Raw genomic sequence first — 27026 nt, 5'->3', positions numbered from 1 at the left:
GATGAGAACTCTTTGGACTTACTCTCTTAGCAGCTTTCATATCTAACAGCAGTGTCAATTATATTAATCATGTTGTATATTACATCCCTAGTGCTTACTTATTTTCTAACTGGAAGTTTGTACCTTTTGACCACCTTCATCCAATTCCCCCTCTCCCCAGCTAGACCCCCTCCCCCACCCCTGGTGACCACAAATCTGTTCTTTATTTCTATGTTTATTCGTTTTTGAGGTGTAATTGACTGACAACACTATGTTAGTTCCTGGTGCATAACATAGTGATTGGCTAATTCTATACATTTCAAAATGATCACCACGATAAGTCTAGTTACCATCTGTCACCATACAAAGATATTACATTATTATTGACTGTATTCCCCATGCTGTACGTTTCATCCCTGTGACTCATTAATTTTGTAACTGGGAGTTTGTACCTCATAATCTCCCTCACCTATTTCACTCATCCCCTCACCCCCTCCGCTCTAAAAAAAAAAAGTTCATTTTAGAAGTTAATACTCCAGTGCCCGCCAGGTAATGTAAGTTCTAAGGATACTTTTACAAAATCCTCTTCCCTGCTGCGATCTTCTAGCCTTATTTTTGTCAACAGCTAGAGCAAGTGATTTCTTCATCCTCGTCCTTTTCAGATCATGGTTATTATTTCCAAGTGTGAAATCAGAGTATTTTAGTTGGAGAAACCATTTCATTTCCTCATCATGTTTAGATCTAGAATGTCTCCTTGTACTTTTTATTCTTTACTTGGGGATACATCCAAGTGCTCAGATATAGAACATTTAGGGCTTAATTTAATATGATAAACTGTGAAGTCACTTGAATGTGCCTTTTAGTTACTTCTCTCTAGATTTTTCTATCTCCCAAGGTAAGGTATACTATACAGAAATGTGAAAACAAGGCCAAAAGCAAGTGTATACATCATTAAGTGACACTGAAATCATATTGTGTTTCTTTCCCATATCACACTGTTTAGTCTGTCTGGATTCTAGCTGTTTCTTTACTTAGGCCAACTTGTTGTGTCTTCCTCTGAATTAATCTGAGTAGAAGAATTAAGAGAAAAACCCCTGGGATTTCCTTCTCAAAAAGAACCCCTGACTCATTTCCCACTTCTCCATGTAGATATCAGTGAGCTCTTTTTTTTTTTTTTTTTTCTGTGATCAAATTTAGAGGTAACTACTTTTCTCCTGACCTGGTAATTGATGACTTCTTTTTGTCTCTGTCTTATGGCAGTTCTGGTTTAATTTCTTTGGGCATTTGACTCTTTACGTGGCTAGAGATGTTCTCAAGCAGATTAGCAAGGACATCAGCTTTCCTTCAAGTGAAGGACCTGGTAGCCTTCTTGTTCAACATGTTAACCTTTGGGTCTGAAACAGAAACAGACTCACAGACGTGGAAAACAAACCAAATGGGAAAGGGGGTGGGTGGCACGGGAGAGATACATTAGGAGTTTGGGAATAGCAGATACAAACTACTGTATACAAAACAAGTAAACAAGGTCCTATGGTACAGCAAGGTCCTACGGTACAGCACAGGGAACTACATTCAATATCCTGTAATAAACCATAGTGGGAAAGAACTTGAAAAAGTGTGTGTGTTAATATATACAAATATATATAGCTGAATCGCTTTGCTATACACCAGAAATGAACACAACATTGTAAATCAACTATACTTCAAGAAAAGAAAAAAAAATGACTGGTAGACACAGGAAGAAACCAGAGTAAAAGATAATGAAGCAAACTTTGATACCATTGTCTCGCTGTTCAAGGAGTGCCAGGAAGTTGGCAGCATTTTTATTTGCCCAGGGTGTGTTTAGTATCTCTAGCTCTTTAATATTGGCAAGTAGGTGATCGTACTGTCAGGTTATGATACTTGAGGGCAGCCTTGTTCCTTGGGTTGTTGCACAATAATAACTTTTCAGCTTTTTGCTACTTGCTATCGTTTGGGGGTTCAGATGCTCCTGAAGTTCATTTTCTGACTTGCATATGTGACATAGAATGAGAATGCTCAGTAACATACCTCCACAGGAGACTCTCGTCTTAATAGTATACGTACAGAGATATTCTGTGTTTTGGTGGAAGTTACTCCGTTATAACCCTTGATGTGTGCTCCCTGCTGTGAAAGCATTCTAGAAACGGATGTCAACGAAGGGACATTCGTTCATTCCATACGTTTTCTAATTTCCAAAAATGTGCACCGTCAATATTTTTTCTTAATTGAACATTTTGTTGAACAGACGGGTGCTTTAATTATGGTGGTCTAAATTTACACACATTGCAGTGGTATTTTGCTACATTAATTACCTTACTTGTCAAGAGTAACAGGTAATTACTACATCAACTCACCCTCCTGCAGTACCTGGAAACATAACTTTATTTGAACAGATACAAGAAACCCGAGTATAGCCACGCCGCACCTCAGCTTGTGATAAAGGCTGGCCGTTCTCACAGTATTTTTTTATAATGGGGCGGGGGTGGGCGGGGGGCAGAGGTGAGCTGGCCCTTTTCCTTGTGTCTGTCCACCTAAGGTGGAAATCCAGAAACTACGTCATAGATTCAAAGAGTCTGGACTGGAAGGAACCTTTGGAATAATTGAATTCATTAAGCCTTCTCCGTACAGTGTGTTTCAGACAATGACTTTTCTAAGTCTGCACAATAAGTAAATTAGTGTCCAATCCAGAATTGGCACTGATTTCACCCCACCAGGCTGGTAAAAAGCTTAACGGATGTTAACGATTTTTAAAAAATAATTATAGAAAACTTCTCACCGATGGTTTGGCTGCCTTGTGCAAAGTATTTATCCTGTAGTCTGTTGAACTGCCAGGTACAACTCACATCGTTTGATTTCCTCCTCAGTGTATGGGTGTCAGCTGTTATGACAAGTTGTGTTAAAATTCTACTTTAACTTTTTTTTTTGGTAAAGGCGCAAACTTTTTTTTTGAATTTTTGAACTTCATTTTTTTATACAGCAGGTTCTTATTAGTTATCTGTTTTGTACATATTAGTATATACATGTCAATCCCAACCTCCCAGTTCATCCCACCACCACCCCCTCCAAGACGTGCACATTTTTGAGCCTGTAGGATGCCCCTAGCCAAATTATGCAGCATTACCTCTCTCGGTTGCCATGGCATAGAACAAAAGGACTGTGTTAGCTTGTAGGTGTGGCGCGGAATATACACAATGACATAATAGAGGCAGACTATCTTAAAAGGCTTTGTCCCCTTTTTAGTCAAACACCTGTGACAAAATTACGAACTGTGGTTAACATATACCACTTACAAGTGGTTTTTCAGAGTCGACCAGGGTAGGGGAGCTCAGCTTGCAAAGAACTTTCTTTCCCTTTGCACCTGGCAGGAGGAATGGGGTGACATTAGAAAGAAGTTCAAGACGTCTAGGGGTTATGGACCCAGCCTTGCAGAAATGATATGGGATGGCTTGTAGAGGACAGGGCAGGCCTCTTGGGGGTGCTTTGAGATGTACGGCCAAGGATCTCCCCAGCCCTGGACCCACTTCAGTTTCTCAAGCCTGAAATCGTGGCACAGATGCTTCGTTCCTGTAACTGTAGTCTTATCGCACGCCGTTACACATCACTCTGGGCTCTGGAACTCGTGATATTATAGCTCACAGTTATTGGCTTTTCCTTGGGTTTTTTTTTTAAATTAACAGACAGAATACGATAATTAATGTAGTCATTCCTGCGTGCGACAAATATCTCTTGAGTGTCTGCCGTATGACAGTCATTGTGCTTTGTGTGAGGGTTGCAGAGAGGGGAAGGCAGCCCAACAGACCCTCGCTCTCACAGACTTTGCCTTTGAGTAGAGGGAGGCAGAGAGAGTCAATAATGGAATGAAGGAGCAATGTAGTGACATAGAATAAAAATACATGAAGGAAACGGTATACGGCCCATACCTTGACAGGGTCACTTAGATGGTCTGATCAGGGAAGGCAGCATGGAAGAGATGGTTTTTTGTTTTGTTTTGTTTTGTTTTTTTCATAGTTTTAGGACTAGGAGTTTTCAGAATCGAGATGGTTTTTGATTTAAGGTCTAAAGGTTAAAAATGATCTCCATATACAAAGAGCTGTAGGAAGAACTTTCTAGGCAGAGAGAATGATGAGGCCTAAGCCTCAGAGTTAGTGAGAGTATGGTGTGGGAACAGAAGGTCATTCGCAGGAATAAGGGTGGGTGGGTGAGGATGGTACGGGAGAGGTTGGAGCTGGGCCCTACGTGACATGGCAAAGGGCTGGGTCTTCTTTTCAGACTGATGCCAAGCCCTCGAAGGCAGCCACTTCTGATTCAGAGGTCAGAACAAACCACGTGGTCGGCTGCTGGGGACAGGATTGCAGAACTTCAGGTATTTTCCTGAGAGTAGACTTCCTTGGGAGAGAGGCTAAGGTCTGAGTCCCCAGAGGTTGGGCAAGGAACCCAGAAAGAGTCCCCACCCGATACAGACTCGGCTGGTCCTGGTTAGGAGAAGACCATCTTCCACCTGGGCATCGAGATGTGCAGGGACAGGCAGGTTGGAAGCAGAGGACTTCGGGGCACAGTCCTCCAAGCAGCTGCAGCACCATCATCACCTGGAGACAGAAATGTAAAATTTCTGGCCTTACCGCAGCCTTACTGAATCAGAAACTCTGGGGTTAGGGCCCAGCAGTCCTGTTTTAATGAGCCTTCCAGGTGATTGTGTTGAGCCTGTGAGTTTGAAAACCCCTTTATGAGATACTAGTGCCGGAAAGGACTTTTCAGTTCTCCAAACTCACTGTTCTCAGTCTGCAGATGAGGGGACCCAGTTAAAAGCTACGGCTCAGTGCTGATGAGAAGCTGGGTCTCTCGACCCTATTCTAAGTGCTCTGTCCTCATGACTTTATGGATTTAAAGAATAAACAAAACCCACTTTGTTTTTGTTTTTTGTGGTTCTTTTTGAGGGATCATTCTGATATTTATAGAAAGGAGGAGACAAATGAATATTTAAGAAGGAATAGTGGTGCGGTCTGTGAACTGCCTCGTTTCTCTTGCTATTATTTTCTCAGAGAATTTAGAAAAGCAATTTTCGTGTGACTAACCCACTCTTTTCTCCCTGTCGGTGGAAGAAAAACAAGTGTTTTGTCTTAAGTTACACCGTTGAGACACTTAGCAGAGGGTAATGGCGTTCTTTTGTTTCTGTATTACTCAATGTATTTGGCCTCATTTTTGGTTTGGAAGTCCTGATACTCCCACGTTATATTTTTAAAGTCATTGTAGAAGACAGAAGACGGATTATTGTCAGGCCCAGTGTTTGTGTTTGTCTGTTTTGACCAAGAGAATCATAGAATTGCTCTCTTCACCCTCCACCCAGCCCCACCTCCCTGGCTAAGTTCTGCTCATCTTTTTAATGTCTTAGGCTTCCAGATCATTTCTAACATGCAGCCTTTTCTGACGTGTTGTGCTTAGGTCAAATCTGTGTGTTCATCTTTCCCACTTGCTTGTATTGTTGTTTCCTGCAGGCCTCGTGAGAACAGAGTCCTCATTTGTCATATATGACCTAGGGTAATTGCTGAAAAAGTTAACTGTCACGTGAATGCTTTCCCTCTTAATTGATTAGTCGTTTGTCACTCTATCAACAACCATTTATTGGAAGACATGGTGGCAGGTCTTTTCCGAAAGGGGATACACAGAATATCAAGACATGGTCCCATGGTGGAGACTAAGCCAGAAATAAGTAGGTATTCAAGGAAATCCTAATGAAGACTGTAATAAGGTGTAAAGTATATTAGTCAGGATGTGTTGTGCTAGCTGCTGTGACCAACAACCTGCAAATCTTGGTAGCTTAACATAATAAAGGTGTATGTCATGCTCCCTTCATGTCTGTATGTGCCCATGGAACCTCCTCCATCCTGGATTTGCCAAGAGAACTGGGGGTCTCCACGGTCTCGGGGGATGAAGAACAGGGAGCACAGTTGATTCTTTGGTCAGGCTTGGAAGTGGGGCACCTTGCTTCTGCTCCCATCCCATGGACCAGAAATCGGACACGTGGTCCCAACCTAAGAGTCAGGAAAATGGGGCAACATAATCGTCCTGTGTGCCCAGGAAGAGGAAGATGAAATGGCACTAGTTATTGTGTGATAGTCCCAAACAATACGTTACTCTGGTTTGGGCCACTGAGGTTAGATCACAATGAAGCACAGCGCCTTCTCTCTTCGCTAGCTGCTCGTCAGTAAACACCCTTTTTCCCCCAGAGATCAGAAGAGCGATAGTCCTCAGAGGGCCTTGATTTTTGCATGTCATGGGGAAGATGTCTTTCATTTCATTCCCAACTGAAAGCCCATCTTCCTCTGGGGTTAGGCAGGGTGATTAGTTGGTGAGCCAGCTGTGCCTTGCGTTTGTTCCCCTGTAAGATGGACTAGTCTACCCCGAGTGCGAGTGTGACCACACACAGATTGGCTTTCCCGTGGTGGGGCCTCGCTGCGTTCTGCAGTTGGCTCTCCCTTTCTCTTTTCCTCCTGGAGTTGACGAGTTTGGAGAAAAGAGTTTCCCGGTGGTGAGAACCAACAAAATCTCTCCCACTTGTCGTTGTTGTGGGCTTACAGACAACCCTTGGGCGAATGGTTATGTGTTAAGGAGAAAGCTGACGTTGCTTTTAAGGCTTAAGTTTTTTGTGTACTCAGCTCAGTTTATTTCTCTCCAGAAGATACCATGGGAAATTTTTCGTGGTACATTAAGTGGAGGAAAACATATTAATAAAGTGTTGATGATGCCTATTTTTTTGTTCTTCGAAAAAAGATGTTTCTTCCCCACTGTCTTCTTGACCACAGTGGTTCTCAAGAAGGAAGCTGGAATCTTCATCTAGTCCCCAGTCTTCCTTCCTCTATCCTTTTAGCTCAGTACAGAGGCACAGTGAGAAGCTGAGCAGGGCCAATGGAGACGTGTAGTTGAGCTGGAGGCTGGAGAGATCTCCAGTGGCCTTTTAAGGACCAAGTGCAGGTTTTGATCTCTTTCCCTGCGAGTACTGGGGAGCCACTGAAAGTATGCAAGCGGGGAGTGAGAGGTGAGTGCAGGGTGAATATGCGTGCATGTGTGTGTGTGTGTCTGTCTGAGACAGAGATTGACCGAGAGAAAGAAAACAGTGATGAATGATGACTGCCTTTGTCGTGTGCTTTTTGGCTGGTGGGGAAGAGCCCTCCACAGGAGAGAGTGAATGTGGAGACAGCGTAGCACCTTTTTCCTCGCTGACATGAGAGGTTTCCTCCCTCTTTCTGCCCAGAAGTTACTTGTCAATCGGGAGCTCACCATCCCCTCTTCAAAGCAAAGTAGTGCATTGGGGTAAATATTTACGAAATGGCAACCTTCCTTGATCAAGATGTATTTTGTGTTTAAGGAGCCAATGACTCAGAATTGTTTTAAGTTATTGAAAGACAGAGTTATTGTGTGCCATCACGTAAAAAGGAAAGAGGAGAGAAAGTGCAGTTTTTGAATCAGGCAACTGATTTACAGCTATAATCTACAAGCGATCAAATGCTTTCAGCAAAATTGTTTTGGGTTTTTTTTTGAAGGCTTAAAGTATAAAAATTTAATTTATTTACAGAATCTCATTAGAGGACTTTTTAAAAGTAAGGTGAACTCTTCAGTTGCTTCGAGGAATGTTAATTGAGTGCGTGAGATGCTATAACACCATGTTTGGGAAATGAGAGATGACACGAATCTCTGCTCTCAAGACACTCCTGTTCTGAGAAAGAGGCAATCAAAAGCCATTAATAAATGAGTGTCAATAAATGTACAGCGAATGTCTTCTTCTTTTTGAAGTTCAGATAGCTTTTTCATATTCTATAACTGATATTTGAGAAATTGCTTTGTTTTAGAGAATCAAAAATACGAAAAAACTGTAAAGAAAATAGCAGCTAATCTCATGTCCTCCAAGGCAAACTCTCTGTCCATTTTCTTTTCTTTTTTTGATGCATATGTTTAAGAGTGTACTTTAGCTATGATTTTTCTGTCTTATTTCATGGCCCATCATAACAAGCGTCTGTACGCATTTCCCTGTTCCTGGAGTTATTTTTAATGGCTACAAAATATTCTTTTGTCAGACTGGGCTATCGTTGACTTGCTTTTTTTCTGTTGGGAGTGACATTTTAGGTAAAACAAATTCATACAATTTATCCATTTTATGTCTCAAACCATCCTGTGTACTTCACTGTTGTAATAAAACATGAATGGGGAACTGAGATTTTTTTAAAAAAAGCATTTCTCTGTCTGTATTACGTCTGTGAGCTTTACCACCCGCCCAAAAAAAGTGAACTAAAACCTTGTTACAACAACTTTACATTCTTGGGAGAATGACGGGAGAATATATTTGATGCGTTTCTTCTGGCATATTCTATCTTCGGACACATAGCTCCCACTCTGGAATTGGTTGATAAAGAGCGTCCTCCAAATCCAGGAAAGCTGTTTGGTTCTAATGTGGGGAGACTTTGTACTTGATTTTGAAACTTCTAGAGGTTGTCATTTTTTTGCTTCTAGCATTCACTCCTCCAGTGACATTTTAAATCTACAAATTATTTATTTTGCTTTACTTTTTTTTTAAAGAAGTATTTATTATAAGGTGACTTTAAGGTGGCTGTTGCCTCCATTACCTTAAGACAGGGACTTGATTGTGCTGGCTGAGAAAAACCATCAGCTTTTTCTTTTCGTTACAGTGATACTATTTCCCATTATTTAACACATGAGAAATCATAATGTGTTATGTGTCAGTATGTAAAACCCCCAGTCAATTTTCTAAGGCAGAAGGTAGCAAATGATGGTGGTGATCATTTTGTAACATATAAAAATACCGAATCACTATATTGTTGTGCACCCGAAACTAATATAAGAAGTCAATTATACTTCCGAAAAATGGGGGGAGGGATGAAATTTAAAAAAAAAAAGAGTTGGCAACTTATGGCCCTGGGGCCAAATCCAGCTCACTACCTGTTTTTGTAAATAAAGTTTTATCAGAACACAGAACCCATTTGTTTATTTACCCCCTTTAGTTGCTCTCCTGCTGCAGTGGCAGAGTGGCATAGTTGCCACAGAGAACTTACAGCTGCGAAAGCTGCAGCATCTAAAATATTCACCGTCTGGCCGTTTACAGAAAAAGGTTGCCAACCCTTGTTCTAAAATATGACCAAAGTATAGTAAAATGCCTTATATATAGTTAACAACCATTGCATTAAGAATGTAAAAATGTCTAAAACATTGATTTCTCAACAATTAATATGCTCTCAACATGCATTTTTTTTTGAAATGTGGCTTTTTTTTTTCTTTCTTTTTTATCACCAAGAACATCTGCGACACATCCCCTTTGTTGCTGGCTTTTCAAAACCTCTACAGAAGTTTCTGACATTCTACCGATTGTATTGTAACTTGACACTTTCTCCTCATGCTTTTAATTGAAAATGTTGTGTTACATTTTAGAGCATGTCATGGACTTTTCTCTTTTATAAGCAACAAGCAAAAACGTTTGACTTAGAAATAAGCATTTCCTGCAAAATGTGGGTATTAAAAGCCAAGAGGCAGTCAACTAAGAAAATGTCCACTGGATCTACATTCCCTGGCGTTGGTTCGTATTTGACTTCTTAGAGGCTCAGTGTTGCCATCCGTAAAATGGAAATCGGACCGCCTCACAGGGCCACGTGAAGATAAAGCAAGGAAAGATACACCTGACATGTTTTGGGAACACATTAGCTGCCTGCTTCCTTTCTTCTTTCTACCCTTAGGTTAATTAGAGGAGCAAACAATCACAACTATAACGTATCTTCAGGGATGTTTCCAAATTTGCAAATTTATGTGTGGTGTTTCCGAAATTCAAGTATACGTTTGGAACCGGGTGGAAATTAGAAAGGTCTGTGTATTCGGGTAAGAGATACAAACTGGCGAATGTAATAAGCGTTCCTGAGTCTCAGAGGCTTAACATAGTGCAGGTATACTTGTGAGGCACCTCCGTCTGCTGGCTGGTGGGGAACAAGTATGGTGGTCTGCTCCATGTGGTATTTCAGAGACCTTGGCTTATTCCCCCCAGTGACTCCACCATCTTGTAGGACTTGGAGTTCTGCCCTGGACCTCTGGGCTCACAACCAAGGGAAGAGAGAGGGCATTAGGGATGGGTCAGAGGCTCCTGGGTCAGGATGAAAGTAACATAGCAACTTCCATCTGTTTGGCCGTAACTCAGCGGCAAGGACCCACCTAACTGGAAATACATCCCAGCTGTGTACGCCCAGGAAGAAGGAAGAGATCTGATGAACATTCAGTGAGTCTCTGCCACAGACTGACCACATCTTCTTGGGTTATTATGGAGGATACATGCTTCCCAGGCATAAAAGGCGCAAAGATGCCAGTAATCTGAGAACCTGTCTTCAACAGTTACCCACGTAAATAACATTTGGAGACAGTAATGCTGGGTAGACACAGTTAATCTGTATACGTGTTTAAATATATTTTAAAAATTAGCCTGTGATCTGAATCTGCTTCCCACATGTTGTGTGCCATTTACATACTTTGGCATTCTAAAATCACAGCTCTATCACAGAGTAAGTTTAGAGATAGATACTTAAGAACTGTTGCATTCAGTGACATTTTCATTACCAAAGTGGTCTACGTGGACTCAGATTTATTTTGCCACCGTATAAAAGCAGAAGTCATACACAGTATCGAGTGGAATTTTTATCCACGAGGGCAGATAGGACATTTGTTGAAATACTGCCGTTGTTATTTGATTCCAAGTGCACATCTTACAATGAACCATATCAGGACCATTTTCAATTTTTTAATACCTCTCATGGATCTAAGCACACCTTTTTTAAGTTATTCATTTTAAATTATGATTATATGAATATTTTAGGATTATAATCACCATTAAATGAAGGACAAAATTTATCATACCAAAATAGAAATTTAACTTAAAGTAGAAAGAACTTGATTGCAAGGTTTAGCAGACTAGAAACAAGACGTAAAGAGGATATTAAAGAACATTTTTCAAAAGACCCTCAGTAGTACAGGTTTACAATAGATTTGGAAAAAACACAGTTGCATTCAGTGATGTTTGTGAAGATCATATCTGAGACAGTCTCATCAAAGATCAAACTTCTGTAAGATTGAAAAAGCACACTAAAGCAAACAAACCTTTTGGTCATTCCATGGAAAAACTAACTTCAAAAGAAATCTTCATTCAGTACCATAAAGTTGGTGAAGTGTATTTGAGATAGAAGTTGCTCTTGACCTGAAGGTGATCCTGTGGCTTTTTGGTCAAGAGTCAAGATTGTATATGGCCATAGGTGATTAAAAATATCCCTTTCACTTTTTCTTGGTATTCACGGCATTTCCTACTACCTGTCACTTTGTCCCTGACGAAATTTGAGACTGAAAACGAGTCGACAAGGATGGTTTTCCAATCAGTTCCTCATTTTTTCTCGGGTACTCCTTTGTTATATTCAAGTTCAGATTTACCATTCATGAGCCACATTTTAATCAGTGACCATATCCGACAAATGGAAGCTAAGCGCTGGTTAGTATGTTGAAAATAAACACGAGGGCTCTCATTAATGTCGCTGTCTGAATAATTAGTTGAGCATCGTGTACCGAGCAGCGGCGAAGGCAAGCTGGCTTTTCACTGGAACGACAGGCTGACAGCCACGTCCTGGAGTGTGGTCATTAGTGTGTCCCACCATCAATGTCATGTTACTGTGTCAAATTAGTTAGTGTCCCCTTAGGAGAGATGCCGGACCTACGAATTATCCTCCCACATCCCTGGAAACCGTGTTTGCGAAACCTGCGATCAAGTGTGGGCAAATTATTAACACGGCTCATAAATGAACTAGTTTACAGGCTTATAACATTTTACAAGTAGATAATAAAGGGTAGAAAAGTTTTCCAATTGCTTTGCCCTGATGTGAGGGCTGTGATCTGCCGACGTTTCCTGGAGGAGCCCACAGCTGATAGGTTTTCGAGAGGAGCGAGCATACACATGGAGTGTCAGAACGAATGTTTGGAAAATGTAGCCTCTGAAGGGAAGCCAGTGTAAATGCATTGGAAACAATATAATTAACGTGGTTATCTCATTGCTCTGAGAAGCCCGTGACAAGGGTCCTCTTTCTTGTGGCAGTTGCTCATTAATGAGGTCACCAATTAAGTCTGAACTTTGCCAACTGAAATTACCTGGAAAAATATTTCTGATGCATTCTTATTGTGCTCTTAAGCTGCCTTGTTGAAGGAGAATAACGCTAACACAGCACGTTAAAACTCATATGGGAATGACGATTCTTAGTCCGTAATGTATTTGACAAACAGTTTACACTCACGTCGATACCTGATACCTAGAAAACAGAGTGTGGACCCATCTGTCCTGAGTTTATCTCCTATCAAGAAAAGGCACCCACTGGGAGCACCACCACTTAACAGTCTGCTGAGCCCCAGTAGACAGACAGCCCACGTAGTTTCCGGAGATACACGACTATTCAAATCATAAAACTTCATACATCTCTTTTTTGGTTTCAACTTCTCTGTCTGATTAGATTAGAATACATGTGCATTCACGGAGTGTTCTTGAGTTTACTTTTGCAAGGGAACAGCACGCACACAGGGAAGAGGTCGTGCTTTTTGTTCGTCCTGTAGTTGCATTTCCCTACCTCACAGCGGGTCCCTTCTGACATCTTCAGGGCTGTACAGGTGTCATTATCATCTCAAGGATCTAAGCAGAAAAGGCCTGGCATGTAAAACCTTGCTACTGACTGCTGTTCACAAAAACCTGCTGAAACTGCTTGAGGATGAGCTGACTTGTCTGTCAGCAACTTCAACTTACTTGGCATTGTATTTGGTAAATACTCATAACCCAACTAAGCCGTGAAAGCGCATGGCCTCGGCACACACGAGCACATGCACAGGCTGACTGTTTGCAGGAGAGGCCTGTTTCACAGCCTCCTTCTGCATTTGAAATGCAATGGAGAAAGAACTGTAACCTTTGGGGAGTAAGATTTTGTGTTTGTCTGGCAGGTGAGATAGCTTGTCTTTTTTTTTTTTTTTTTAATAAGGTGATGATGTTTGTGTGTGTGTGCGTGTGTGTGTGTGTGCATATACGTTTGTGTGTGTATTTCCTCCGGTCGCTTGTACTGAATGCACTGAGACAGACTGAAGACCAAAACCCAAAGGAAAATCTTCACTGGGACTCAGGGATCATCTTACCCATATTGCTCAGAATGAGATAACATTGTAATTCCTAGAAGTTATCCTCAAAAATAAGAACTGTTGGAAGTTAAAGGAACCAAACTTCCTAAGTGAATGACAGTGGCTTCAAGAGTGGCAGTTTTACTTGACTCTGTAACATCTTTGTGCTGTAATTCTATAACGCTGAACTCAAATTACGAGCTACGTGGAATGCTGATTCTAGAAGGGAAAGGACAAAATAGGTACACAGATACGTGATTATATATTTAAAAGCACGGTGTCAATAAGGAAGACCTAAGGCTTAACGTGAATGTGTTACTTTTGAGGCAACACAGTTTGCCGCTTCTCTTAAGAACCTCTTCTGTTCTTTTTGCTTTCAGTGTCTCTCTGTGTGTTGCAGTCCTGTGGCATTATGCATGCCCCCAACCAGTGACCTCCAGACTTTTTATGGCTGTGAGACACGTTAAAAGTTCAGGGTGAGTGGCAAACAACACTTACATTGTGTACCGATTAAAAGTTGCCATCCACCTTTGCAGGTGACACGATACTGGATATAGTAATCCCTCAGAAGATAATGGAATGCCCCATTATCAAGCATGAGTTCCAAAGCCAGCAGGAATACGTTTATTGCCTTCCACGATAGCTTTATGGCTTTTCGGAGCAGGATTTGTAACTTGCATCATATCTGTGGAAGGGTGATCTAATGAAGGGTTGGTAAACTTTGTCTCTAAAGGGCCAGATGGTAAATATTATTAACCTCATGGACCATAGAGTCTCTTTTGTAACTAGTCAACTCTGCTGATGTAGCGCAAAAGTAGCCACAGACTATAGGTAAACAAATGGGCGTGACTGCATCCAATAAAACTTCAGTTGCAGAAACAGGTCGTGGGCCATACTTGGCCTAAAGGCCGTAGTTTGTGGGCCCTGATCTAATGCATCAAAGGGGAACAGATGACCTGGAATCAGGATACCTCACCAGGTAGCAGTCCCTCTGTTATTGAGCAAACCATTTATCAAGAAGAAATGGGAATAAAAAAAATAATGCCCTTTCTACTGAGGTAGGAGTAGGCTGTATTTGTAAGGATGAAAGAAGATATAATGTACAGGAAAGCACTTTGAAAATTTCGAAACTCCTTACAAATGTAACGGATGCCATATACCATTATTATGGTTCACCTAGTGGAATATACCTCCTTCACCCTTTTAATCACATTGGGTTTTCATGAGCTAAATGAGTGTGAGGGAAAGCTCTTTTATTTTCTAAGTCATGTGGTTTGGCTGTATGTTCCTTCTATTTTATAGTTGATGGACAAGCTGTTGAAATGCCTCTTTGGTATCAAATACGGATGAAGGGCTATGCGGATGGATTATGGCAGGCTAAAGATCAAATGCCGATACAGAGCCATTAAATTTCCTTGAATCATCAGATTCTGAGAGTGTTTTCAGATCTTCCACCTTTAAAATAGGCCCTAATAAATAATAATGCTTTGGATGTCTACAAGTATGTTTGAAATTCACAAGCCTTGCATGTCAAAACATAGAGACAGGTTCAGCAAATATGCTTCCCTGGACTAGTGGTACTAATTAAGGAAAGTCATACTTAAACAAACAGCTTGGTGACTAGAGGGGTAATCAGAATCTCCATTCATGAATTCCTAGTTTTTTTTTTTGTTTTCTGACAAAAAATAGTAGGCTAGTCTTTAGATATGTTTTCATGTCTTTCTATCATTTAAGAATTGTTTTCCAGTAACAGAGATGCACCTATGTGAGGGTAAAAAAGTTAGTTGTGTGTTCTCTCATAAAAGATGTCTGGGGGAGAGCAATTTGCGCTTTCTGTCTTTATGCTCTGCTTGCCTGTTTAGGTGTTGCTTCATTTCCATGGTCACATGATGGCTGCTGGCGCTCCAGCCACTGCTTCTACATCCTGAAAGGAAGAGGCAAGAGTACGAGGAACAAAAAGAGTACTCCTCCCAGCTGAGGAAGTCCTCTTTAAAGAACTTGCCCTGAAGTCTTGCTCAGTGGCTTCTATTTACATCCTTTTATCCACCTCTAATATAAGGGCATCTGGGAACTGGATCCTTAGACTTGAGAAATGTGTTGTCCCAGATAAATTCCAGGTTCTAGTAGTAATGAAGAAAAGGTGTGTGGTCGTTAAGTAGCAATCGTGGTTGCTTATATGAAATCATGCTCTCAGTTTTTCTTCCATATCTAATTTTTATTTATTTTGATGAATGCCTTCTTTCTTTGATTGATTTGTGTGTCTAATGTCTTATTTGAATTTTACATGTTTGCATTTCAGCTTATTCAATTCTCAGCAGAGATACGTATCTCAGTAAATATTTTAGGACCATAATATTCTTACTAGAAGTGGCACGGCAAATCTGAGAAAGAAATTTCTGTCTCATGAGCCCCATCAACCAAAATTTAAACTCCCAGGGCTTCCCTGGTGGCGCAATGGTTGGGAGTCCACCTGCCGGTGCAGGGGACACGGGTTCGAGCCCCGGTCCGGGAGGATCCCACATGCTGTGGAGAGGCTGGGCCCGTGTGCCACAGCTGCTGAGCCTGAGCTCTGCAGCCTTCGAGCCACGGCTACTGAGGCCCGCATGCCTGGAGCCCGTGCTCTGCGGCAGGAGGGGCCGCCGCAGTGAGGAGCCCGCGCACAGCGACAAGGACCCAGTGCAGCCATAAATTAATTAATTAATTAATTTTTTAAAAAATTTCAACTCCCAAATTTTCGAATGGATTCTCTCTCCTCTGGATGGGAGATTTTGTTAAAGCCTTAGTCCTAGCATGAGGTCCTAGGACATACAGGCCTGCACCCAACTGTGTTGTTCCCAGTATGTGTGAGGGCTGCCACTGATGGCTTTGAGCTATCCCTCAGAGACTGGACAGTGCTGCCTACTCTGCAGCTCTGCTTTGCTCTTCCCCATGTGTCTGCTGAAAGCTTACTCTGGAGGGTGGAGGAGACAAGTAAGCCACTCCTGTCCAGTTTCCCTATTCCAGATTGGCCTGTACTTTATTCTCGGGAAAATTACCATCCCACGGAAGAGACTTCCCTTTCCTTCATAATATAGTCTCTGCCTATACGAGCCTGTGATAGATGCTCATGAAACACGGTAGCTGATGCGTTCACAGACATTTCTTGGATGCCTGCTGTAGCTGTAGGATAGCAATGTGGGTAAGAGTGTCTGCACTGAAGTTAAATCAGCCTAGGTTCACATTCCACCATTTCCATTTACTGGTTGAGTGCCCCTGCGTCAGTTACTTAACCTTTCTGGGCCATGACCTCCTCATCTGGGAAATGGGGATACAAATAGGAGCTGGATTCCTATAAAGAATTACTGAGATGATGGTTGTAAAGAGCGCAGCACAGTTCCTGGTAGGTAATAAATGCCAGCATTGTGCCATGCGCCCTGGGTGATGTGCTGGAAATCCCAGTCTGAGGAGTTTTTGCCGTCCTCTGGCTGGTCCGCTGGCCATTACTGTACTGGTAGACAATGTATATTTCACAATCCATTGCTTCTCGCCTGGTATTCTGTTGGAAGTTTAAGTAAAGCCCTGGGAGGTGGCTTTGATGCCCGTCTCCAAGGACTCTGCAGCCACGTATACAGCTGGACAGCCCGGCTAACGGAACTTAGATCTCTGGGTCCCATTTTGACGCTTTCCCCTGAGAGGCAATCAGTTCGTTCTTTATTCCGTTTTTTGACTTACTCAGACGATGGGCCTGCCCAGCAAGCAGAATTCACTAACTGCTTTCACGTTGGTATTGCTGATGATAATCTGAAAGTCAGTAGGGTTTCACTCATGCAGGCTGGTGCTCCATGAGGTCGGTCTTGCCCGGCCTCATCCCGGTCCCCGCCTTTGTGCTGAGTCTGCAAAGCAGCCCCTGGTCCCCACACGTCTTCTTGGGACTGGCCCTCAAAGAACAGTGTCGTATGCACAGAGAAGCTGCCGCATGACTGTGGCAGAGATCATCAGCTGTGCCCGTGGACGGCCCAGTTGGCCACGTGTCCCAGAGATTGAGAAGCGTTGGCGACCACTCGACCATGGCTGTCTGTTGATTACTTGACTCTGTGGAAGTAGTGGCTTGTAGGAGTGGCTCTTACTTTTTCAGGAGACTCTTGGAAACTAACTTTTTCCTCTGTGGTTTCAAGTATTTTATTTAGACACTGTTCCTGTGCTCAGTTGCCTTAAAATCTTCCTCGCCCCTGGACCATGCGATTCTCTGTCTGGAACAATTTTTGTGCTTCACAGAGCTAACCCCTTCTCATCCTTCATTATTCAGTTCAAATATCACCTTCTTGGGGTGGGCTTCCCTGACTACCCCCATTAAAGGTGATTTCCCTCTTCCCCCTTCTCACTGTCAGCCACCCAAGCCTCTTGTCTGTTTCAACTTACTACAGCTCTGTCACCTTCTGAATATACCTGTTAACCAGGTAATAAGCAAGGGGCAGATCTGTCTGCATCAGTGTTGCTTCTTCATGGCTGACAGTGCCCAGTGAATAGTAGGCAGGCTGTCAGTCAGTATTTGTCGAAGCAGTCAGAGGACATTTGGAATTTCCCTGTGAATTTCTATATTTCATGGTACTAAGAGGACTGCATCTCGGTGAGAGAGTAAGAAAAGAAATGAAACCACGCACGTCACCTTTATTATAGGAATAGAATCCTGCCCTTGGGTTTTCTCTGGAAAGCTTCCTCTCTACCTTGTACAAGTCTTTGATACTCTGTGTGTCCCATCCGGAAAGGGTTATACATCATCACCTTCCCCATGAAGACAGAATCATTTGCCTTTTGGTTCTAAAGCTTATGGTGGGTGGTATAAGTTCATTAAGGGTGTTGGATTCCAAGCCCAAATCCCAGCACTCTCATTCCCTGGCTCTTTGTTCTTGGACAAATTACTTCCTCTCTTTGGTCCTCAGTTTACTTACCTGAGGCAGGGGAAATAGCATGACCTAATAAATAAGCTCGTAGTGTTCGTGCAAGGGTTAAATGAGATGCTATGTGTACAGTGCTTTGCACAGGATCTGGAACAGAGTAACGATGCTGTTGATTCAGGAAGATCAACAGAAGGGTATTGGGAACCACACTGACAAAACTCATAACGTCCTTTCTTGTGATCTTCATTTTAAAGGGGATAAAGATGGTGAAGAACCTGGATTCCCTATTAGATTCGCTCATTTCATGCACTGAATTACCTTTAAAAAGTGGAAAATGAGCGAGCAGTGGGATGACCTGTTTTATATTTGTTGTTAGCATGTCGACTGTTGGATGTGAGGGATCTGTTTCAGATAAGGCCAGTGATAAACCTCAAATGCTGGGATGGCTCAGTGTTTGGAGCCCAACCCACATGCAGAAACACCTTTGGAATTTGGAGTTGAAGGTCCTGCACTGTCCTTACGCTGCCTGGCTGGGGAGATGTTTCATCCTTAAGTAATCAGAGCTCATTTGATCTCCTGCCTCACAATAGACCATGTCTTAAGTTGCCTGGAAATTCTAATTTTAAAAAAATTGGGGACTTCCTGGTGGTCCAGTGGTTAGGACTTTGCACTGCCAATGCAGGGGGCCCGAGTTCCATCCCTGGTCAAAGAACTAGATTCTGCATGCATGCCACAACTAAAAAAAAAAGAAGATCCCACAGGTGGCAACAAAGATCCTGCGTGTCACAACTGAAGACCCAGCGTGGCCAAATAAATAAATAAATAAATATTTTTAAAAAAAATTGTACCCTTGATGTGTTGGTCCTGAAAATTTACATATCTCTTTTTTGAAAGGAAATTCAAGTCTGTATGGATTGAACGGAGGTAGATGTAAATATCTTTCATTGTGAGCTTTTATTTCTTTCACCTGCTTAAGGTAGAGGGTCTGTTCTGGTTGCTATGTTGTGTTAGTTGGGGCCTGGTTGAACTGTGCTGTTTGTTGTGCATTTGCTGTGTGAAAGCCCAAGCACAGAGAGGGATTTGTCTCTCTCTCTATCCCACAGCTTTTGGTGGTAAAAGATGAACTATATCAAGTCACATACTCTCATTGACATGATTTATGGAAGAGCTAGTGTTATCTAAGAAATTTAAAGCGCTGATAGGGGCTTCCCTGATGGCGCAGTGGTTAAGAATCTGCCTGCCAATGCAGGGGACACGGGTTGGAGCCCTGGCTCGGGAAGATCCCTCATGCCGCAGAGCAATTAAGCCCGTGCGCCACAACTACTGAGCCTGCACTCTAGAGCCCGCACACCACAGCTACTGAAGCCCGCGCGCCTAGAGCCCGTGTTCCACAAGAGAAGCCACCGCAATCAGAAGCCTGCGCACCGCATCGTAAGAGTAGACCCCGCTCACCGCAACTAGAGAAAGCCCGTGCGCAGCAACGAAGACCCAACACAGCCAAAAATAAATAAAGTAATTAATTAAAAAAGAAAAGCCATTAATTTTTGTTGATTTATAATTTGTCCCTCTCAGCTTAATAAAAATAAAAGAGCATGAGTAAAATACAGTTTAGGGCATCACATTTGGTTCCTAATATCCTTTTTAGAAGCAAAAAAGCTAAAGTTCAATGAGCAGGAGTTAAGTGAAGCAAACGATTCAGGAAAAACCTTTATTAGACTCATAACAGCCCTTGGAGTGGCAAAGACCCAGCTTTTCTTCCATCTATAAAAAACATGCAACACCCTTGTCTCCAAATACCATTTCAGAAACGAAAACAATAATCACGAAAGGGGAAACAGATCCGTGTAATGCGAGACTTGATTCGTGTCGTTTACACGGGAAGCCTGACAACCTGGATCACCACCCATGCAGCCGTCTTCTCAGTATCCTGATGCCTGAGCATCAGCAGGAAAGATTAGGAGCGTTCCAAGGGGTTTTCTCTGATGTTTTGAAATGTTGCTGCCTTCAGTGTGCCTCTCAGGGCCAGGTGAGTCTGGTTATGATGTGCTGGGGCTCGAATCTCACATTGCCGCTTCTTATGGACCGTCAGTCAACCTTTATTTACCCTGGATGTTCACATCAAGAGAGGCCGTCTTTGTCCATATCTGCCCCAGATCATTTGTTACTGGTGACACAAATCTATTCCTTCACTTCCAGCCCACTTCTTAAACATGATAATTTTTTTTAATTCTACTAGAATAAAGCATGCATATGGTTTTCTATAGTTGTATATGCCTAGAAGAACTTGCATTTCATGTTATCACCAATCCTTGTGTGTGTAGTTTCCCCCTTCTCCCTTACAAGTAATGAGAGAGAAGAGTAGAATTTTTAAAACTCATGCAAAACCTAATCCTGAGAAATTCCAAAAACCAGTGCTGAAGAGAAACAGTCTAGTTGTGAAAAGTCTTCCCTGTAATAGCTGCCTTTAGTGGGAGTTTACATATTAGCTCACAAAACTCTATGAGATGGGTATGATTCTAAAAAGTCCATTTTACAGGTGAGGAAACTGAGGCCTAGTGAGGTGAAATGATTCCCTCAAACTTCTCTGCTCATTAGAAGTAGAGCTGGGATTCAAACCCAACCACTCTTCCTCTGGTGCCATGGCTCCTAACCACCGCACCATATTGTTTTCACCATGTAAGCATCTTCCTAGGGTGTTGATTTGCAAGCATGGTTTTGTTTGAACATACATTTTTCACTTTGGGGCTGCTTGTATGCTACGTGTTGAGACTTTATACTTCAGTGCCATGTAACCAGCTCTGTTTGTTCTTAGTAGCCTTTTTCAAATGCTTTAATTCTTTTTGCTAGTACAAGAGCTTTGGGAAATAAAAGTTAAGTCCCGATGTGATTCAGAACAAGGACAGCCACTTAATTGGCGTTCTTCGGTCTCTAGTTGGACGTGCCTTTTAAGACATTTTCTCTGGATCTTTGAGTCATTTTTCTCTGGTACATTATTCTAGTTAACCTCATCTCTGCAGCCCTCATTTTAGTTCATGTTAGCCTCTGACTACCCAAAGATTGAATTGTTCCACTCAATCACCTGTGTGAAAAAGTGTGGCAGGCGAGAGGGTCCCCTTCCCAAAGCAGCAGTCCTGTACCTGGGGCATTTTCCCAGCAAGCAGGTTTAGTTCTTGAGATGCATTCACCTGGAAGGCTTTTTATTTACCAAAGTGAAGATCTGGGTACTTACAGGTAACACTGGGTAGCAAAGTTAGAAGATCTTTGGTTCCTTGGTCAATAGAATTCCAGATTCATAAGCTGTATGCCAAGGACTTTGACGTTCAAAAATAACAGATAATAGGTTTTTAAAAAACATAGTAAAATGTTAGGTTTGAAAAAAATATAGAAAAGCCAGTCACAAAAGACCAACGAATAAGCAGTTTTTACTCCAGGGGTTGGAATTGTCTGCATGTCCTTGTTAACACAAACAGCAGACCATTTTTAATGTGTCTGTGCCTTCAGATACTGAGCCCACCATTTGTCAGGCCTCTTGGGTAACTTGGGACCAGTTTAGGCATAAAGAGGAATTCAGTGGCTCATGATGCTGGAAACTCGGCTGGTAGCATGAGCTTCAGGAGCATCTGGAGTGGGGGGTTCAGATCTCGCTGTTAAGTCTTGGTCTCAAGTCGCGCGCAGTGCTCTGTGCTGGATTCCTTCACGGAGTTGTTGACTGGTTTGTCGCAACATAACCCTTCATCACTCTGCTTTTGTAGCAACTCCAGCAGAAAGGAATCTTTGTTTATAAGTTCTAGCAGCTCTCACAGAATCTGGATCTTCCTGGTTCTGCGATTGGTCCCTTGTGTGCCATGTGCCTATCACTGAAACAGTTTCTGGGGTTGGAGCAAGGCTGGGTTGGCGGGGAGGTGTGAAGCAGTGGGTAGCCTGGCGTGGGTCACGTGCTCGTCTCAAGAGAGGTGAATGACCTTTGACCTGCGCAAGACAATGGAAAGTGGGTGAAAGGGGTGCTTGTTTCAGAAGAAAGGGACAGAATTTTCGGAAGGTAGAGTGCGCATATATATCCTATAAGGCACTGTACCTTTTTTTTTTTTTTTTTTTTGAAGCACAGGCACCTTTTAATTTTGCAGTAATTTCAAAGTTACAGAGAAGTTGCAAGAGTAGTCCAGGAACTCCCCAAAAGGATCCCTTTGCTTAGATTCAACGTTTTGCTCCTTGGCTTTATCATGTCTTATCGATCTACCTATGTAATACACATACACACATATGTCTATACTTATACGTAATTGTTTTCAAAACCATTTGAGAGTTGATTGCAGGTGTCATACCCTTTTATTCCTAAATAAATCAGCGTTTTTTTTCCCCTAGGAACAAGGACATTCTCTTACATAACCACAGTACAATGAGGTAATATTGATACAATATTAATAAAATATAGTCCGAACCTCAGTCCCTATTCAGATTTCATCCAGTTGTCCTGATCATGTCCTTTATAACTATTTTTTCCTGGTCCAGGATCCAGGATTGCTCAGAAAGGCACTGTACTTGATGCACAGTAAAGATATAGGATTACAGAGGTGGCAGGAACCTTTAAATATCATGTAGCCCAGCTCTCCAAGATTGAGTGTCATCTGAGATGTTCCCCATTAAGTTCTGTGCCTACTACTTGGACATCTCCAGTGACATTGACATCGATGAAGTGGGTTTTGCCTCAAAAATACTACCATGCCTCTGTCCTGAAGGAGCCTGGGCTTCATTCATTGCTGTACTCCTTCCATCTGTCCTTCTGTCCAGCCATCCGCCAACCATCTGTCACTGTCGTAGGTCCTAAAGCAAGGTCTTTGACTTCAACATACTTACATCTACAAGGTAGACAGAAAGGTCAATTATAATACAGTGCTAGAGAAGCTACAGAAATACTGATAGATTGTACACGTATATATGAGGTTGGGGAGGAGACATCGGAGGTGGGAGATGGGAAGCCCTCCCCGAAGCAGTGAGATCTGGCTGGGACCCTTAAGGATGAATAGGAGTTAGTTACCAAGTAGCCAAGGGAAAAATGATCAGATTGGTGGACTTACTGTCTCTTCTAGAATTAAACCCTACATTTGGACTTGGATTTGAATTACCTAGGGAAAACGGCTTATAAAATACCTTACTTAGCCCAGTTAAAATATACGTGTCTTTTAGGCCATACCAGTGATGTTAGTGATGGGAAATAGCTGCTGATGAAGGGTTTCTGTCCAGGCTAGCCACGTGGCATCTGTCAAGTTACCCTGATTGCCTTTCTCCTACTAAGTACATAACAAATGAGTGAATAAAGCTTCCATGGGTAAAGTTTTGGTGAGTTAAATTATAGAATTTCTAGTAACACTTCTCTAAGAATTTTGAAAGGATTGGACTTTGTTTGTTTTTTCATACATTCTTTTTTTTTTTTTTTAACATCTTTATTGGAGTATAATTGCTTTACAATGGTATGTTAGTTTCAGCTTCACAACAAAATGAATCAGTTATATATATACATATATTCCCATATCTCTTCCCGCTTGCGTCTCCCTCCCTCCCACCCTCCCTATCCCACCCCTCCAGGCGGTCACAAAGCACCAAGCTGATCTCCCTGTGCTATGCGGCTGCTTCCCACTAGCTATCTACCTTACGTTTGGTAGTGTATATATGTCCATGTCTCTTTATCACTTTGTCACCGTTTACCCTTCCCCCTCCCCATAGCCTCAAGTCCATTCTCTAGTAAGTCTGTGTCTTTATTCCTGTTTCACCCCTAGGTTTTTCATGACATTTTTTTTTTTTAATTCCATGTATATGTGTTAGCATACGGTATTTGTCTCTCTCTTTCTGACTTACTTCACTCTGTATGACAGACTCTAGGTCTATCCACCTCATTACAGATAGCTCAATTTCGTCTCTTTTTATGGCTGAGTAATATTCCATTGTATATATGTGCCACATCTTCTTTATCCATTCATCCGATGATGGACACTTAGGTTGTTTCCATCTCTGGGCTATTGTAAATAGAGCTGCAATGAACATTTTGGTACATGACTCTTTTTGAATTATGGTTTTCTCAGGGTATATGCCCAGCAGTGGGATTGCTGGGTCATATGGTAGTTCTATTTGTAGCTTTTTAAGGAACCTCCATACTGTTCTCCACAGTGGCTGTATCAATTTACATTCCCACCAACAGTGTAAGAGGGTTCCCTTTTCTCCACACCCTCTCCAGCATTTATTGTTTCTAGATTTTTTGATGATGGCCATTCTGACTGGTGTGAGATGATATCTCATTGTAGTTTTGATTTGCATTTCTCTAATGATTAGTGATGTTGAGCATTCTTTCATGTGTTTGTTGGCACTCTGTATATCTTCTTTGGAGAAATGTCTATTTAGGTCTTCTGCCCATTTTTGGATTGGGTTGTTTGTTTTTCTGTTATTAAGCTGCATGAGCTGCTTATAAATTTTGGAGTTCTTGTGGGTAAAAAAAAAAATATTCTGAACTTCAGTTTTTGAATGTTACCTGAAGATAAAAATAGTACCTTCCCAAGGGTTAGGGTTTATATGGAGAATAAACATATTGATCCGTATGAAACACCGATCATGATGGTGGCACCTAAGGAAGCACTTAATGGATGTTACTTACTATCAGAGGGTGTCCGTGATTTTTACCCCATAGGTTGTCAAAGGCTTAAAAAAGTAATTTATTGTATCAATGACTAATAACTAGTTGATCTAAAAATGTTTTTCCATATACCCTGAATGTAATATATTTTTTTATTTTCACATATTACTTCTATTATAAAAATTAAGGATATTAATGATGGGAAGATTTAGCAAAGAACTTTAACTCCACATGCTTTTAATGCTTCCCTGAATTAATAATTTTCATGTCCATCATATTTTCTCCTTGGCCCACAATTCATCCCATATTTGGATCTTGGCAAATGATGACTTGGTTAATTAGGCAGTCTGTTAACTCTGATTACTGAGTTATAACAGATCAGTGTAGAAGCATCAGTGTGCAATTTGGATTCAAATGCTCTTCATTTTATCAAAACAAATTTACATTTAGGGGTAAGTATGTTGAAATGCATTAGGGTAAAATGATGCATTTCATCAGGAAAATTTTAAAAGGAGAAAGAATTATTTCCTCCTACTAAGTTATTTTTTTATTATGACATTCGTCACATTATCTTTCACTAGGAATAGACTTAAAAGCTTGGAATTTTCTTTTAAAGCTTGAAAATTATAGCTGATTTAATCCCTCTATTATACAAAGAGGATGGATGCGTTGCATTTTTATTTAAGCATAATTTAGTATAGCGACACATGGTTATATTCCAGTTCTGACCACAGTGGCCTCTGATACTGGACTTACTTGTGGAAGTGAGTCTTGACTGTGTTGGGGGGTGGAATTAGTGGGTTACATTAAGGCTCGCTCTCTTTCACAGCTGAAGGGATTGGCAGTTATTAAATACGATTGGGCCTTTGTAGTCCTTTCTCTTCCTTGTTTAATGGCTCCTCATTCCTTAAGGGCAGTTGGAGTATCAAAACCTTGCTTGCCTACTCCATCTCCATCTCTGCCTGCCTTCCTTCTTAGCACAGAACGCTGAGCCTTGCGGAAAATGCACAAACAAGTAAACACAAGAATGATTCTCCAGATTCAGTGAACGCTGAAATTTGTGTTAGCTTCCCCTAACAGTTCTATGAGGTGTCAGTAGCATTCAGAAGACAGCACCTCACCCTTCTCTCCCTCCCTGCTTTCGCACACACCTACACGTGCACGTGCGCGCGCACACACTGAACTCCGTAACGGGTACCTAGGAGGTGCTGAATAGGTATTTGTTGAACACTGATTGGTGGAAAAGTTGAAACACTGACAGTCTCCCACCCCACGCTCCCAGGCTGCTCTTAGAGCCGGTCCAACAGTAGGGACCCTGTCCGATACTGCAACCGTGAGAGTAAGTGGGGCTGATGAAGTTAATATTTATTTTTTCAGTAAGCTTACTGGAGTCTGACCTTTCTGAATTGCTGTGTTCTAGTTCCATGGAAAATAGAGCTAGAGAGAGAAAATGTTTTTTACACTCAGTGAACTTAGTATCTTGTTGATTGGTCATATTGAGGTGACCATAGGTCAGAAATAGGAAACCCTAGTTCTTTAACTTGATTCAGTGAAAGCATCTAGTTTATGCAAAACTGGCTTTTTTAAGGCTAGAAGACCCTCTGACTTTGTAGGTAAAGCAGAACTTTGCTTAACTCAAAATGGAAGTTGGGTTTTTATGAATTTGATTATTTTCTCTTAATTGGGAACAGTTAGTAATAATTATAGGTGACGCTCATTTTGGAGGGACTTGTGGCTGGTTGTTCAAAGGTAAAGTGATGTTTTGAGCGCCAGTGTGACAGATTTGAATGACAGTCAGCCTGAATAATTCAGTTTCCCTACCTCCCCATTCCTTCCAAAAGAACGAACCAAATAAGGAATTTTTAAAAACCCAAACCATTCTGGAGTCTATGAATTTTTAGTCATTTTCAAAAGACGTAGTTTGACAGAGAGACATCCTCGGGGGCTTTTATGTGTGAGGTAAACCCACTGGAACATTAATTTCTTTCTTTTAATGGGGCTTCAGATACCTAAATAATACATGTATTATAATAATAAGTTGCCAATAGAGAGCCTTCTGGAAAGCAACTCCCTAAGGAATGAGATAAGAAGTGAAGTCCAGTTGTCTTGTTCTTTTGGCTGTGCCGTGTGGCACGTGGAATCTTAGTTCCCCTAGCAGGGATCGAACCCGTACCCGCTACACTGGAAGCGCGGAGTCTTAACCACTGGACCGCCAGGGAAGTCCCAGCTGTATTTTCAAGTGTCCCTTCAGACAGAACATTCTTACCCCACATCAGTGGCCCCCAAGAAGTCTTAATGGCAACGTCAGGGAACTTTCTCAATTAAGTGCTTCTTAAATAAATAGGTCTGTG

General features: G+C 41.8%; 1 protein-coding gene across 15 annotated transcripts in view; it reads left to right on the top strand.

Moving 5' to 3' along the window:
* The window catches only part of FOXP1 (forkhead box P1), a 596348-nt gene that overhangs the window by 202244 nt on the left and 367078 nt on the right, over positions 1-27026 (top strand). For 11 of the 15 annotated variants that reach the window (XM_067755202.1, XM_067755200.1, XM_067755201.1 and 8 more), the window contains one exon: positions 13557-13652. The exons of 3 other annotated variants lie outside the window; for them this stretch is intronic. The gene's annotated coding sequence lies outside the window, so the exon portion shown is untranslated. Of the gene's footprint in view, positions 1-13556; positions 13653-27026 lie in introns of those variants that run through there. One more of the 15 variants, XM_067755191.1, reaches the window with a different exon arrangement.

Source organism: Pseudorca crassidens, chromosome 10, assembly GCF_039906515.1.
Source record: "Pseudorca crassidens isolate mPseCra1 chromosome 10, mPseCra1.hap1, whole genome shotgun sequence".
Lineage (NCBI taxonomy): Eukaryota > Metazoa > Chordata > Mammalia > Artiodactyla > Delphinidae > Pseudorca > Pseudorca crassidens.
The sequence above is the reverse complement of the archived record's forward strand: the minus strand, read 5'-3'. Positions and strand labels throughout refer to the sequence as shown.